Source organism: Pinus tabuliformis, chromosome 9 (genome assembly GCF_031772625.1).
Source record: "Pinus tabuliformis cultivar Carrire ecotype Pingquan chromosome 9, CPIR1, whole genome shotgun sequence".
Lineage (NCBI taxonomy): Eukaryota > Viridiplantae > Streptophyta > Pinopsida > Pinales > Pinaceae > Pinus > Pinus tabuliformis.
The window spans coordinates 323,254,944-323,271,051 of NC_142307.1; positions in this window are offsets into that span (position 1 = coordinate 323,254,944).

A 16,108-nucleotide genomic window follows, 5' to 3' on the forward strand; every position below is an offset into this window, starting at 1 on the left:
AAAGAAATCAAGCAAACAATATTCCCACAAGCAAAAACACAAAAAGCGATAGAAATGAAACACAACACATGGGAAGTGTGCTTACCCCAAAATAGCTGAGTTGAATGTGCTGACTACTCCTAGATGTGATGTGGGATGTCAGAGCTATAAGGTTGATGTGAGGAATGAGCTCTATATTGTCTGGTTGATGAGTTTTGATAACATCGAGGTTGTGACGTGCATGCCACGAATCTAGGGGAAGCGAAACTTGGTGGGGGGTTTTGGAATTGCTCCTTGCATGTAACCTCCAACTACTAAAAATAGATCCCTGAAACAAACGATGCCTTTGCATGCTTCCTTGGGAGAAGTAGCCCATGTATGCAAGTTTTTTTTCTCAGTCTCGAAGGAAACCGGTCAACTCAGCTGCACATGAAAGAGACTGATTGACAGTTGGAGAAAAATGCACATTTTTGGCTGGGAGCTGGGCTGGTTTTCCAGGTGATTTGCACAATTTCTGGGCAGAGTAGCTAACTACTACCCAGATTTGAATAAATTCAGGGCTAAATAGCCTGTCGCTGGGAAAATTTGTATAAATCTTGCTGCGAGGGTTGGCTGGCAGGATTGTGCAATCCTAGAGCCCAGTAGGTTGTCAAAGAGGATTGCATAATTATTGGAGGGAAGGCTAGTTTCCTTCTAGTAATGCACAATTTTCATGGGGAAGATCCTCAACCTGTAGTTGGACGAGGTCCGAGTGAGAAGCGTGTGAGGGGAATGGATCAATTGTGATAGACATGCTGCCTTTGTGCGAGGAAAACATTTGAAGTTTGAGTACTTGACGAAGCAAGACAAAGTGTTATGTAAGGTTGGTAGGGAGGCTCCAAAATAGGCTAAGGAAAAAATTTGTTGTGTGGTTGTAGCAACTACAACAATTGGTGACACACTAGTAGAACTACAACTCTCTAAATGGACATTGTTCGTGAAAATAAGGTCTAACACCTCCACAAGGTTTTTTAGCTCTTAGCTCATCTTGGCTTCACACTAGATTGATCGTAAGATGTATCATCTGTTAGAATTTTGGTTGATTGACACACATTCCAAGCCAAGGAAACATATTTTTTTTTATTGGGGTTTAGGGGTATATAGGTGCACAAGTAGAATAGTCGTTAGAGTCTTAGTTTCATCTCTGGTGTTCCTCCATTGCTAGCAAGCCTGGACAGTACCCCAGTGGAGTCACATAGGAACACAAGCATGGCTCTGCTGCCAACGAGCCTGGTCAGTACCCTGGTAGAGTTACTTTGATCACCTCCCTACTTAGGAAGCCTTTCTCTTCTTTCACATGATTCTTTTTTCATTTTTCATTTTATACCTTTATTTTCATTTTTTTTTCCACTGTGCATAACACTTATTCATTTCAGAGGCGGAAGAGGGATCCTGACTTATTGAGAGTAGAAGAGATTGTTCCAGCAGAGAAGTATTTTATTGTATCTCTAACATGCCTATTAAATCTCCCCCCTCACCTTACTCTACTTGACTGAGTTGACAAGGGTTAACCCAAAAACAATCGACTAGAGAAGGTGACACTAGTTAGTGTGCAAGTGTTGTGTTTACACCAAGGTTCACTTCGAATAGTACATATTTTCTTTCAATGTATCATGGACTAAAAGTAACAAGCTCATCATATAGAGGTAAGATGACAGATAACCAAGTAGTGATAGTTGTACAAGCCATCTTGTACTTACCCAGTTCGCTTCAAGAGTCATACATTGTTTCATGCAAAACTAGCCTATGAATGAAGCAAGCGAATGAACTAACAATCAACAAAGAAAAGAAAGAGCAGGATAAAAAATGAAAGTGAAGAAAGTAAATAAGCAAGCAAACAAAGAACGTAAGAAAACAAGCATGCAAGTAAACAACTTAAATAAAACACTATTCCTGCTCTTACACTAACGGTACATGGACCTGATAACGTGAAGTGATACTTCCAATGCAGCCACCGGTGCATTGGTAGACCCATGTTGGTGAAGGCTTGGTATGTGAGCAACCCAGTTGTGTGAACCAGGATGCAAGAAAGATATAACAATGAAGACAACCACACTTTGTGATTCAAAGTGCCCACATGACAGAAGTAAGTGCATGTGCATGATGAGTAGTCCACAAACTTATCATCGTGTTGTGTGACACTACGTGCAACTTTGAATCATAAGCACACTCTTTACTATGACATGCAATCAAAAAAAAGAAACAAATATAACTTGCATTATGCACAAATCCTTGCAATGTAAGAATCCTCTAATGCATGAGAAATGGGATCACGTAGTTCGAGTGGAGGAAGTAAAATATGAGTGTTAGATTGATCTTGAGTGCATACAGACGAGTGATGCAGAGCCTTGATTTTTTGAAAAATTTCATGATCAGAAGCAAAACCAACCTCAAGACAGTGAGGGCCTAACATAACCATCAGCTCGGGCTGAAGTTCCTCAACTATCTATGGAGTTTCAACTTCTTTGATAGATGGGTATTCATAGACCAGTGGCTTAGATAGATTAACAATGAGTGAATCAACATCATGACCAAATGATGAGGTGAAGAGATCATGACAGCCAAGATCAGAAAATTAAGGAAGTTGGTCACCATCCTCATGGTTTGATGAATCACACAGAGGGGTAGATAAGGAAGAAGGATGCTCACCCTCTGCGTTTCCGGAAAATGCAGATGAAAGATCAAGTGGATTTCAAATGAATGATTGGTCCTCTTAATTTTTGGATGATGGGCTAACATACGTGTGTCCTGCGAAAGATCGACAATGGGTGCATCCATAGAAGAAGACACACATGTGAAATCACGGATGGAAAGTTCACCAACAATGTTAGGAAAGAACGGAGGGGGCTTAAATAGAAGGGAGTCATCCTTCACTGAGTGTTGATGTTCAAGCTCCCACTCATACTCTTCATGAATGACATTGCATGTTGGTTGTGCAACACCGACTCCGTCAATGGGTTGTTCCTCGTTCACAACAAGTGAAGAGGCCAGAATGGACCAACACAAGACAACATCATTTGGAGGAACACCTAAGTGCGAAGACAAAGGTCGAAGAAAACATTGCATATGATAACTTGAAGGAATCACAACCAAATCTATGAAAAAATCAAGTGGATTGATGTTGGGAGAGTGTGAAGGATGAACATGTGTGTGAGCATGATCCTCAACATCACTAGGCAGTGATGGAGCTGCTCAATGAGACAGTGCTTACTCCCACATGAGATTACATAGTTCCATCAATGAAGAATGTTGAGAGAGGCTTGATATAAAGCTTTCTCTTAGGACGAGTAGATTTCTTAATTCAATACTCAAACCGGTCCCAATGATAAGAAAATTTCATCTAGCTCTTCAGAGCTTGAAACTGCAAGTCACAGAAGCACTGCCAAAAATCAATAACGGATTCATGCGCAGCCCTCCGTTGCTGTAATAGTTTTAATCAAGATAGTCTGGATCAGAATGATAGAATGTGTCCTCAATAAGATCACATAAATGCTCAAATGAGTGCACAGTGTCAGTTGGTAGGCTAAGTACTTAATGAAATGGAGATTCGCGAAGTGTGTATGCAAGCAGTAAACTGGCCCGTTCGTCAAAAAGCTCATCTTCCTCATAAATCATGAAAATAAAGTTATATAAGTGCTTAGGCTAGGCTATTTCACCTTCACCATCATGCATGTGAGTGGACAAGATATTGAACAACTTCCTTGAGATGGAGACATCTTCACAATTCCAAAAACACCTTGGGGGAAGAAGAGTGAAAGAATCCATGAAAGATATGCAAAGGTTTAAAAGTGGATGAGAGGGCACTGCTTGTCATCAAGCCATATTTCTAGCACCAAAAATGTTGATGGTGCTAGACCCACCAACATGTCAAGGGAATGTCCCTGGAAAGAAGTCCCAACTAGACTCCAGATCATTTGGTGTAGGAGTCCAGGCAGTGGGTCGTAAGTTAATGCCTTGACCGTAGTCTCGCAAAGAGGCAAGTAGAATAACTCTATCAACAGCAAGGGTGTGACTGATGCAATGAGTCAAGGAAGGTGTATGAGAGGTTCCAACACTTCGAAGGGGAAAGGCCATGAAAGTGAGTTTTAGGTTGAAAGGGATCAGTCCCAACTCGGCTAGGAACACACAAAACAAAGGACTTGCACAATGTTTAGTAGAGCAGTCCACTCAGATGCAGTAGTCACATCATGCAAGGTAAGATACCATGTACAACACCCATAGATCAGTTTGAGATGGGTGTGATGGTTGTTATAGCAAGGTTCGAGTGAAAGTCTGTCTGATGTCTGGCAGAGCAATCAACACAGATAGTGACAACATTAACACCATATAAAACACATTAATAGCAAGATTCATATAATTGCATGTGAATTAGTTCATACAAAAGTACGCAAGTTAAACAACATATATCATTAAGGAAACCAGAGCCGTCCAACTATAATAACAACATATACATGAAAATGTGGTTGCTTTTATTATATAAAGAAGCATAAGTCTCAATCATACAATACACCATGTAAACCTGCTAGCCCCAATAGTGGAATGTTATAGCAACATCCCCCTGCTCCTCCAAAGAGATGTACTAGCTCTATGCAGTGGAGAAGCCAAGGCATGTTACAATAGTGTCAAAGCCTTCTTCAAGATAGTCTTAGTAGAAGCTTGGCTAACCAAAAGCCTATACAATGAGTTATGAGGGACTATTTATAGAAAAGGGTGGGGTGACCCTTGACAACATCCTTTGTGACCATTTAGCTACCCTCATGACTCTTCACCTACTCTAAGACTGTTACACCCATTATTGGCACTTGACTTACACTTGACATGACTCAAAATTACAATGCACATGTACTCATGTGAGACAACATGGCTTGAGAAAGCCTTACAAGACATCACTTACACTTGGTCTGTTATGGAGAGACCAACTCTTTGACATGCTTGTGATGGGGAAGGTGATGAGATGATGCTAATATTGGTGGTCTGTGATGGTGTGGATACACCTCATGTTGACATCTTGCTAAAGTGAACTCTTACCTCTATTGCAACTGGTGCATTAGTTTGGTCCCTTCATCCAACTCACCTGCTAACATCCAAATGGTCTTCTTGGGTATGGCTGAACTGACAACACACTAATGCATAGTGTCCATTCTGATCCTCATGGGTGTGCTCATGGTCATGCACATCGACTTGCCAAAGTACCTGTTCATCTCCAGTTGGAATTTCTTCTTGTCTTCACCTTGGTGAGTGTGTTGAATGGGTTGGATTGCATGTGTACGCACAATGACATGCATGTTGTTGATTCCCTTGCATGCGATAAACCACAATGCTCACCATGTCTGCTCTCTGTTAGTTGTTGGGATGGATCTTTAACTTGTACGAGTGCAATTTCATCCATGAGTGCACTTTGCACCCACTCTTATTCCTCACCCCACTACAACTCATTCATCTGTCTGTGTAGCTTCATGTTCTTCCTTGAGTTGGTACTTTGGCACATGTAAATCCTTCTTCATTCCATTTTCTACTTTGGGATATTCATGTCTCACCATCACTTCATAGCTGAAGTCTCCAAAGTTTCTTTCATCATCAATGGACTTGCTTGAGCTTACAACCTTGTTCCTCCTTTTTATTGTCAACAACCTTCCTCTTGAATTCGTTGCATTCGCTGCACTCGTGGTGTTCGTTGCATTTGATGAGTTCACTACATTCAGTATGTTTCCTTTAGCTGCTATTCATGATGCTACTTGTTGTGATGCTTCTGCTTGATGTACTTGTCTATGAACAACTTGATGTCTTTGTGAGTAGGAAAGCTCATAGACACTTGATCGACTGCATCCCCAAGCATGCTCTGAACGGTGTCTTCAGATTTTCTCTCCTAGAAACCATTGTACCTAAATTGCTAAGAGGAAGATGAACACCTACAATACCTGGAGACATGGCAACACTCATAGAAAGAAATATGTCAGTCAAAAACAAAAATCAACATGAGAATTGACTTGCAACATACCTAGGTAAATGATCATGAAGGCTGCACAATTTTGTTCAGGAGGTTGGGAGTCTGACTACCAGGACTGCTCAAGGCATAGTCTAGGCTACTGGGAGACTAGATGACTGTTGGAACTACGAAATGCATAGTCTAGTGTGGCTGTTGATTGTTGGGATTATGCAATGTGCAGTTCCAGCTACGAAGGACTGTTGTCCTAGTGAAAGATTTGCACAATTTCTTGGGCCAAGCAGCCACTATCCTCCAAAAATGCACAAAACAGTCTTGGAGGGTAGTGCTAGGAAGGAATGCACAAGTATGGAGAGGAAGGTGAGCCATTCCTCTGTAGATTGTGTAATACAGCCTTGGTGAAGGTGGAGTTGGGCCCAACGTTGGCCCGACTCGCCAATGGACAACTGAAAGCAAGTAAGTTAGTGAATGCATGGCGACACTAAGTGATAGAAGGAGTGATTAGCAGTGCATGCAAAACATGAATGAAAGATTCAGTGAACAGATCAACATGCATGTGGGTGAGGCAGTTTTCCAGTAGGGCGAACGTCCATGCAAAATAGTTTCATGCATGCGACAACAGTGAGATTGCAAAGAAAACCGAAACAGAGATAGGAAAATCTAGTATATATGTAAACGACAACAAGCATTCAAATAAATCAAGAAAACAATACTCTGACAAGAGAAAACAAAAATATTGACAAAAATGCAGTATAAGGCATGGGAAGCAGGATTACCCCAAACCAGTTGAGCTGGATGTGTTGATTGCTCCTAGATGTGATGTAGGATGTTAGAGTTGTAAGCTTGATGTAAGGAATGAGCTCTACAACATTTGGTTGATGGGTTTTGATAACATTGAGGTTGTGAATTGCATGCCACGAATCTAGGGGAAGCTACACTTGGTGGGAGGTTTCAGAATTTCTCCTTGCATGTAACCTCCAATTTCTAAACATAGATCCTTGAAACAAGGGATACCTTTGCATGCTACCTTGGTATAAGTAGCCCATGCATGCAAGTTTGTTTTGCTTAGTCCCGAAGGAAACCAATGAACTCAACTACACATGTAAGAGACTACTCAACTGCTAGAGAAAAATGCACATTTTTGGCCAAGATCTGGGATGGATGCCTAGGAGATTTGCACAACTTCTAGGCAGAGTAGCTAACTGCTGCACAAATTTGTGCAAATCCCAGGCTGAACAGCTTGCTGCTGGGAAAATTTACACAAATCTTGCTCAGATGATTAGCTAGCAGGATTGTGCAATCCTGGAGTCCAGTATGCTGTTAGAGAGGATTGCACAATTCCTGGAGGGAAGGTTAGTTTCCCTCCAAGAATGCGCAATTTTCAAGAGGAAGCTACTCAACCTACATCTGGACCACGTCCGTGTGAGGAGACTATGAGGGGAGTGGATCAACGATGATTGACAAGCTACCTTTGTGTGAGGAAAACACTTGAAGCTTGAGTACTTGATGAAGCAAGAAAAAGTGCTATGTAAGGTTGGTAGGGAGGCTCAAATATAGGCTAAGGAAAAATTTGGAGGGTGGTTGTAGCTGCTACAACACTACTCTACTCAGAAGCGGAAACAATAAACGATTGATGAAATCACGAAGAATATACAAGAAATAGTTCAATCACACAGAACACAATAATTTGTTAGGGAAAGCCACACTAAAAAACCATGTTATATGTATATTGCATTAGTAAAGCAATCTGAATGAATACAATATTCTCTTCTCAACCTTGGGCTCAACTTGAAAAAGTATTTTCTATCCTCTGCTTGACTGACTACCTTTGGACAATACTGATGAGCTCCAGTATTGCAGCAGGGATGCTACAACTCCTAGGCTACCAGCTTATCAATCCATGGTTCATACAAACTTGGAGGTGATAGTTCTATATGCACAAGTAGAAGTGAAGGTCCTACCCAATGTCACTTGTTCATCTGGCGAGAGACCCCAGGGGTTCCAAGCCAGAGTTCTATAGAGTCAGAAGAAGCTTGATTCTTTGATGGAAGAAGAGAAAATCTAGTCTAAGGGAGCTACTCTACTGCAGTAATGAAGAAAACAACATGTAATGCTAAATCACACCATATCCTAATTAACCATTTAAACATCCATGCTAAGAGAAATTGCTAAATCAACACTAACCTAATGTTTCTATCTAATTTACTGAAATAAAGGGCATCAAACCAAACTAATGATTAAGAAAGGAAAATAAACTAAATCTGTTTTGACTTTCTTGGTTTTTTGATGATCAGATAGTGTTGGAGTCTGATTGAATAACCAAATCAAAGCTCAGAAGTGGCAGCGGTTAAATGATATGCAAAAAAAGTTCGGGAAGGAGTCGAGTGGAAAAGCAATTGAAGATTGAAATCAACAAAGGGAGGACGTAATGAAGCAACAGTGCATAGGAACCGTTGGATCGATTAGTGAACAGTAAAAATGGAAGATAAGCATTGGAGATCTTATCGCATGAGATTTACGTGAATAAATGGACGAACAGGATGAAAGGGGGATGAATGGCAGAGATCTTATTGTGGGAGATTGAGTTAATAGATGGTTAAACAGGATTAATGGAAGATGAGCGGTGGATATTTTATCACAGAGTTTAAGTGAATCGATGGACGAATGGGATTATCGGGAGATGAATGGTGGAGATCTTATCGCATGGGATTAAGTGAATAGATGGATGGATCACATTAAGTCATGTGGCAATAGAACGAAAAGAACATGTGCAATGATGGAGCAGTCTTTGTAGGTGGTAAGCAGTTTCTCATGTGCCCTCAAAGCTGTAAGTGGAATTCCTAAATTTTGCACGATTAGCCTAAGAGAGTGACACTTAACATGAGAAAACCAATTTTATTGTGTGCTCTCAGGCAGATATCAGACGTGCAAGAATTCACACGAGATTGCGCGATAACCATTGGATCATGTGGGATCAATCAATAGTGGAGATCGGCCAAGCTAGTTGGCGATCGGGTGACGCGATAACTGTTGGATCAAGTGAGACAGATCGACGATGGAGATGTGGAACGCCTAAAGTCAAATGTTGAAATGAATATAGGTGGTAAGAAGTATCTCACATGACCTAACTGCTGTAAGATTTATTTCTAAATTCTACGCGATTAGCCTAAGTGAATGACGCATAGCACGAGAAAACCACTTTTCTCGCATGCTCCCAGTCGTGTATCGGTCGTGCAATAAATCACGCGAGATTACGCGATAACTATTAGACCATGCAGGATTGATCAATGGTGGAGATCAAGCAAGATAGTTGGCAAGAGGGTAACGCAATAGCCATTAGATCAAGAAAAATAGATCGACGGTGGAGATTTGGATCCCCTAAAGTCAAACGTTGAAATGAATATGTGACACGTGGTTAACAACGATTGGTCAGGTTTGTTATGGATTGGACGGTAAGGATATATATGGGTATAATCTAATTAAGACGTGATTTATTAGCTTCCACCTATATTATGCATCAAGAAAGTGCTGAAGGAAATGAGAATACAAGTGAGATCTTATTACAGAAATATACCCATGAAATGAACCAAGTACTGAATCAAAGCGACAAACTCCAAAGCTCATGCAAGAACTAGAAATTTATGTTTTTGGGGTTTGATAAGGGTCTCTTCCTCAAGTCATGGTCCTAGAGGGAGGAGTTGAGGCCGAGATGCCTGTCGATAACCTTATGGGGATCTTTTTCTCCTTGCTAACCTACTAATTAAAAGAAGGAACAAATGGAAGAAAACTACAACATAACCAATCTACGCTACACTACTGTAATGGAAATGCAACTACTTAAGAAAATGAATGATTAAACCATTAATCTATGATAGCATACATGTACAATAAAGAGGAACCTTAGATGCTAGGGTTGGGCCCTAAACCATGAGCTTCAACCCTTTGAGTTAACTCAATGCTGGCTCAAAAAAAAACTCACTGTTATTATCAAAACAATGGATTACATCAAAAACTGTCACAAGTATTGTAGCTCGAAAATATAGAAATTTTTTATAATCAAAAGTCTAAATCCTACTAAGGTCCTAGGCTCTCTACTCATATGTCTCAAGTCTCCAATGACTTCCTTAAAATTATGGAGGGTCGGCTCCCAAACTTGAGATAAACTAGTGCTTTGACTTTCACTTGCTCGGCCGCCTTCTAGTCCTCATGATTTGGCTGTTTTCACTCCGAGCTGATGGAGGAATATTCGAATGAAGGGGTGGTAAATGAGGAGAATTTACCTCCTATAATTCCTCTCCCTTGTTCCATTCGATTTTTGATGGTGGTCTTTGCCAAAATTCCTTTCTTTTATCCTTTAATCCTACATTAAATGCACATTAGATCACAAAGAAAAATATCCAACTCTAACTCATCTCATAAACAAAATATAATCAAAAGTATGCAACAAGTTTTGAGAATAGTTGGTTTGACTAAGCTAGGAGGTGAATTAAGGCCCATATAATTACCCAATTATGAGGCTCATCAAATACTTAGCCAAATTTCCAAACCTCCAAGCTCCTAACTCCTTGCACTGTTCCTCAAGGGATTAGACCTTATTTAATAGGAATTTTCCTCCATTGGATTATGCAATTCCTTTAGGCTCTTCCTCTGACTACATGCACCATATGTAGAATTCAGATAACTATACAACTAATAGTAACTATCCTTGAACTCCAATCTCAATTGGGTCTTTCTCAGATATGACATGCATGAGTTATTTATGAGTGAACCATCAGTTTATTGGTTGATCACTTTAGGTAGCACCACACTACACATCAGGCAACACGACACTACAGTTTAGGCAATACCACAATTGACTGTAGGAAACACCACAATACTAGACCTCCAACTACTTCCTCCATTAGTTGGAACTAGTTTAACTGACTTTAACTCAATTAGACTGAAATACTTAATTACGACTCAAAATAAACTCAACCAGGGCTTCTATAATATAGGAGTCATTCTACATGACTCTAGTTAGACCCTCATCTCAAATTAACTGAGCCAACTAAGTCAAATTAGATTAGCTAACTAACACAAGTTGTCATGAGATATGGAATTACAATTTTACTCCCAATTTAATTCAAGGAAAATAATAAATCAAGACTTTCTTGATACTATTTTTAACATTTGTTATTGTAATTTTCAACATACTTACACCGGTTGAGCTAGGAACCCTAAAAACATAATTCAACAATGGCGATAGTTTCGAGGGCGAATTCTCCTTTCTTTTTATAGTGCCAAGTGATATTCCCAGCAATATTATGATAAATGAAATTAATCTATGCATTTCATAGGGAAAATAACATGTCCTCATCTATGGTTCTTCATGCCATACATCTGATACAAATTGGCATATACAATTTTCTTACTATGCTTAGATCCTCCTTACAACATAGTGAAAACATATTGGCCTTCCATCATAATCTTTGTCAGCATATGGATATCATTAACATGGATAGGGTACTCTTTCTCCAACAAGAGTGAACCATTATCAATCCTATGGATTTAAACTTAACACAAAAATCAACTTATCCTTCAGTCTTGAACACTTCTAAATCCCACAACATAGGTAGGGTACACTTCTGCAACAACTTAAATGATGGTTTCACCTATGGAAACACATTTCGAGACATTATCAGGGTGAAATAATTATTGACCATAATATCCTTTTCATATTTTCCATATAGGTCCTCCAATGGATTAACACAAGGATCATAAAATTTGAATGGAATGGAATCATTAAGAGAATGAACCATATTTAAACACTTGCAGGAATATACTTGACAAACAAGAGGATGGAAGAAATAAAAAACTAAAGACTCAAATTTAGGCTCTAAGGCTAGAAAGAGATCACCATCAGTGAAAACATTGTTGACTAGGATAACCTTTTCATATTTTCCATACAGGTCCTCCAAGGGATGGACACAAGGATTAGAAAATTTTCATGGAATGGCAGCCATAAGAGGATGAAACATATTGAAACACTTGTAGGAATATACTTGATGAATAGGATTACAATGGAAGCAATTGGAAACTAAAGACTCAAATTTAGATGTCAGGGAAAAGAATCAAACAAGAAATCAATGAATCAATTGGACTTTGAAACTTAATACTTATAAACAATTATGTTAAATCCCAAATATTTGGTTTCCTACTTAGGCATTGAATAGGGTAGGTGAGGAAATGAATATCCAAATAAAGCTCTAGTTGAAAAAATGATTACAATAGAAACCCATAGCCCAAGACGACGTATCAACAATTAGAAAGTTAGACAACGTGGGCTCAAAAGGAAATTGTACAATGGAAAAAAACAAAAAGGTGATTGAAAACTCAATGCATTAAACCATTATAGTAGAGATGAATCAACATGTTGGACAAGTAACTAAGGACTCAAACTAACAATTAAATGACATGGACCCTACCTCCCTAACCATAATCCACTACAGTATAATGTAATAGGAAAATAAGAAACTAGTGACACAACTAAAAGGAACAAGAAATAAAATAAAAAAACTAAAAAGAATCACTAAATTGAACTTGAAACCTATCCTATCATCCAAAACAAATATTAATAAAAGTATATGAATTAACAGCCACAACATTGTTTCATGAAAACACCATTAACCCAACTAGGCTAAAGAATACAATCAATTTGTCCAAGTTAGACAACTCTTAAATCTATAATCTCCGCAAAATAAATGGTCCTAGCCAACGCATTTTGATTTTTCCAGGGTGTTTCAAATACTTGTTGTCCTATAGTAGGACTAGGTCTCCAGCCAAAAAATACTTGTGCTTAATATGGAAATCATGCCATGCCTTTTGCCTTTGTTTCTCCACATTCTGGTGAATATATACTAAAAAATTGTGTTCATCCAATTCCCATAACTCTTGAATTCATTCCACAACTATTTCATCAATTTTCATTTTGGTAGCTTACGCAATGTACAATTTGGGAATGATGAATTCAAAGGGAACTACAACTTCTTTGCCATACAAAAACTAAAATGGTGTATACTTGTGAAATATTTTAGTAGTAGTATTTTACACCCAAATTGTTGTGGGAAGTCTTTCATCCAAAAAACATCTCTGTTTATGAAACAAGCTTTAGTGAGACCCTTGTCAAAAATGTTATTCAATGCCTCTACCATGCAATTAACTTAAGGATGCTAATGACTTCTCTTATGATGCTGAATAAGGGACACCTAAGTTAAGGTTGAAATAACATCATTGATGAAATGAGGTCCTTGATCACTAGTTAAAAGTCTTGGGGAACCAAACCTGGTAATGATAATTTAAAAAATAAAACAAGCTATAGTAATAGTAGTACAATATTTCACTAGAACAACCTATGTTGATCTTGTGAGATATCCAATTGTAGTAATAATACATCTAACTTGTGAATTTCATGCATGATGATTGGTAGGTCCAACAAAGTCAACACCCAGTTTTCAAAATCCCGCAATGCATAAATTGGATGCAATGGAAGTTCATCTCTTTGGGAAGGTATCCTAACCCCTTTTTAGAGATCATTCATTTTAACGAACTCCATGGCATATTTAAATATAGTCAGCCACCATAACCCTACTTCTAGAACCTTGAGGCAAGTAAATTTCACTCTGACATGGCCTCCCACAACTCCACTGTGACACTCACACAAAATATCATCTCTTTCATGGCTAAAAACACACACGCGCAAAATATTATCAAGGCACAACTTTTATAGTTACCCTATAATACATTGATAATCAATTGTTCTTACTTCGAGATGCCTCTTCTAGGTTGAAAAATAGTTTTTAGGACAAGACTTAAATATAGTTAAAAAGAGTGCAATATCTTCTATATAGTTGGGAACAACTTCAACTCAGAACAAGTCAGCATTAGGAAGTTGATCATCAATGCATCCTCCATATTCTTTCGATCCCAAGAGAGAAAGGTGATCCAATGCCACATTGGTTCATCCAAGCTTCATAATACCCTCAAAAGAAAATTCTCTAGCTAACAGCAACCAATGACTGATTATTCCCTCTCGCATAAGTTTATTGACCAAATATTTTAAGGTTGAATGATCTGTAAAGAATTTGAAATGCCCTCCTAAAAGATAATGCCATAAATTTTAAATATACTATACCATTTTCTGCTCAGTCATAGTGTAATTACATTATTCATTACATAACTTTATGCTAGCAAAATATGGGATGGTCCATATTTCATTGTCTTGGTTGTGCAAGAACAACACCAAGAGAAGTTCTGAGAGCATTAATGTGTACATGGAGCTACTTATTCTTATAAGGGTAAACTAGAATCAAAGCACTAACTAGGTTTTCCTTTAGTTTCTTGAATGCATCATCAGATTAGTAAGTCCATATAAAGGTATCATACTTTTTTAGAAGTTTTTCTAATTGACTAGTAATGGAAGCATAGTTATGTATGAAACTGCAACAATAACTCGTATTCCCAAGAGCAGATGATAGATTTTTAATAGTTGTTGGAGGAGTCGTGTTAAGGATCACAAAAAAATTGGCTAGATCAATTGAAACACCAACCTTATAAACAATATTCCCCAATGTTTCCAAATGGTACAACAAAGGTACACTTCTTTAGATTGAGAGAAATATGTATCTATATACATCCGTCAAACATCACACATAACAAACTTGAGTACTTCTTTAATAGACTATAAATAGTCCAATAATTCATTTAGAATTCTAAGAATATGTGGATATACTCTCAGAAGATTGCAATAAGAATTCTAGAAAAGACTATAGGTTCATTCTTAAGGTTAGACAACATCATAGGATATGTGTATGACTCACATTCAGTAGTAAAATTAGCTTGTTTCTTATCTTCCTATGTAATCCAAACCCGGTGATAACTTGAAAACCCATATCTAAAATAATAAGCATCTTTCCTTGCAAGATTATCCAAAACCTCATCATTGAAAGGAGTAGGAGACAGGTCATGGAGAGATGCATTGTTTAAGATGTGGTAATCAACACAAACTCCGATCTCCTCATAATCCTTCTTATTCTGGATGACTATGGTGCTTATACACTAACTTTCTTCCACTAGGAAAATATTTATTGATGTGAAAATCGTGTCGATATCCCTCTTGAATTTCTCCTCAACCCTAGGGTTCAAGCAATATGGATAACACTTTACTAGACATCCATATATCTTCATGGCTATTTTCATCTCCCAACAATCTTGTTTGATACCCGTCAACTATAAAAATGATCCAAGAAAAAAATCCTCATATTTCTTAATCAAGTTGAATACTTCCTTGGTTTCTTGATCATCCCAATAGTCTTTTATAGATGCCAGCTTACGCTTTTCATCAAATCCAATATTGACCTTACGTAACTTCGAGGGTTGTAAATGAGGAGCATATTGAGGTGGGGAATCCTTGATGATCTTTTTTCCTTCATAATAATTAAAGGAGATATGTCTTATGCCTTACAAATCATCTTCATCTATATCCTTATCACTTTTTCCACAAGCGACAACCATTTGGAAACCCGAGTCAGGTATAGTTCCACAACCTATGTTACCAAGGAATCCTGAAAGGGGCTTCCAGGTAGGAAATATAAATCTTTTAATGATCCAGATTAGATCATTATATTTTTTTTCATCCATATTGATGCTTTGAAAGTGGAAAAAGTGGAGGAATCAAGTCACAAGACCATTTTTACTAACGAGACTCAGTTTGGAAAAAGAACATTTGAAACCTTTTGGGATCATTTTGAGACATAAAATGATTTTTTTTGGGGGTGAGACTTTTCCATATTTATTCCACACCTTTATTTCTTACTGTACAAATGGATACCTTTCCAACAATGTAGGGAATTGCATCATCAGAGTCCATATGCAAAAGTTTTGCCACTAAGAAGTTGACCTTCTTGTTTTCACCACCATAATTTGAGAGGATGCCACGTTAACCCCAAATATTCATGGAAACAGGGATATCCACATGATTACGATGTATAAATTTCTAGGAGAGTCTAGATATTATAACTTTTAAAAAGATTTTAGGTAGTCAAACCTAATCACTAGTAGGCTATCAAGTTGTGTTATAACCGGGCCACTAGGAGGAAAAGGGGTTCCATT